Here is a 1,682-nt window from a genome sequence, read left to right on the forward strand (position 1 = left end):
AGAATCACATTCAGGGTCTTGGTGGCCAGAACAACTGGTAGAAGACTCTTTCTCCCTCGCTCTCCTCGTGACTTTTACAGTGTTGTCCAAATGTCTGTCAGTTCTTCTATGTGGTTTGTAGATGTCACGTGTGGCTTCCTTTCTATGGATTTGCCTCTAGGTAATTGCATCTGTTCTCTTGAGTCATATGATTCCTACTTGTATCTGAGAGGCAAGGTTTTCCTGCCTTATGTCTACTATTTCATACACCTCTATGGTTCATTGATAACAGGGGCTGTTTTCTTATTTATGTCTTGATGACAAACACCCAACTTCCCAGCACATCGTAAGTTCTAAGTACCAAATAGGTGTTTCTTTATGGATTGAATGACATTTCCTTCAGTTACTGTAGCTTTTTGGAAATCGGTTTTCAGTGTCTTTCTTCTCCAACCAGCTCCACTGACAGCCTTCACACAAAAATTATTAACTATTGCTGTGGGTGTTGGAAAGGAGCAACAAATTCCAGACCCTGGCTATTGATTTAAGAAGGTTCATGTTAGATACAGAATTAGTGTCATGCTTGATTCAGTCATTCATGCCTTAAAAATGCCTCAGGCCACTTCTGGATGCCCTGAAAGGCATCAGGAATTCTAGAGTTGCTCTGAACCCTGGTCGTGGCCATCAGAGCCGAGGAGAACACCCCAAGTACACGACTGCATGCTGGACACTGTGAGGGTGAGCAGAGGAGGAAGTCCACGCACAGCCCTTGAGATGCCTCTACTCAAAGGCGGAAGCCAGGCACTCAAACACATCTCAAGTCTGAATAAGGTTTTGAACTCCCCAAAAGCTTGACAGCCAACTGATTTCTGTTCAGTTACATAATAGGCCTGAGTGTGTAAGTAATAAAGGCCAGTGTCTACAGTGGTACCCGCCCATTTCCCTACGAGGTTCCCAATCCCTGTCCCATCCATCAGCCCTAAATCATTTTAGCTATCACTCATGCTTCTCCCAACATACACACACACACACACACACACACACACACACACACACACACACACACTTTCCCCAACTATATGCTTCACTAAAGTGTAAAAATAAAGTTTTCTTCTCAATTCAGCCAAACTAAGGTAAAAAAATTTTTTTAAGAAAACTTTAAGGGTGAAAAGAACCTAAGAGAACAAAACTCCAAACAGAGTCTAGAAAAAGATGAGTTTAAAAGCATTTGCTTCTGAGCCAAATGGAACTCAGTTTACTAAATTTAACAGGTTCAATTGGGTGGACACCACTTTCTTTCTCCCTCGGAGAGGCGAAACCCTTGCAGTCCTGAGCACATTTGCATATCAGAATGTGAAGCCTCCATAGGATTCAGTGAAGCAGCCAGCTCAGCACCTGCCCCTCCTTTTCCCCTAAGATGATTCTCATGGCTCCTCGTGCTGGCTCCAAAACGAAATGAAACAAAAAACAAACAAATAATAAAACACGTTTTGCAACTCCATTCACCACCAAACTTCTTGAAAAACAAAGCCAAGCTCACTGCCTTCCCTCCACTTGCCCACCAGCCACTCACTCTTTAGCCCACTGCACTCCAGCTCGCCTCTCAAACCGTCCCCAGAGGGTCAGCCACCACCTCTGATTGCCAAACCCAATTCCCGGTTCTCCGTGCTTGTTCTTTGACCCTGTTGACCAATTCTTCACTCTTG

The sequence above is a fragment of the Myotis davidii genome, unplaced genomic scaffold, assembly GCF_000327345.1.
Source record: "Myotis davidii unplaced genomic scaffold, ASM32734v1 scaffold348, whole genome shotgun sequence".
Taxonomy (NCBI): domain Eukaryota; kingdom Metazoa; phylum Chordata; class Mammalia; order Chiroptera; family Vespertilionidae; genus Myotis; species Myotis davidii.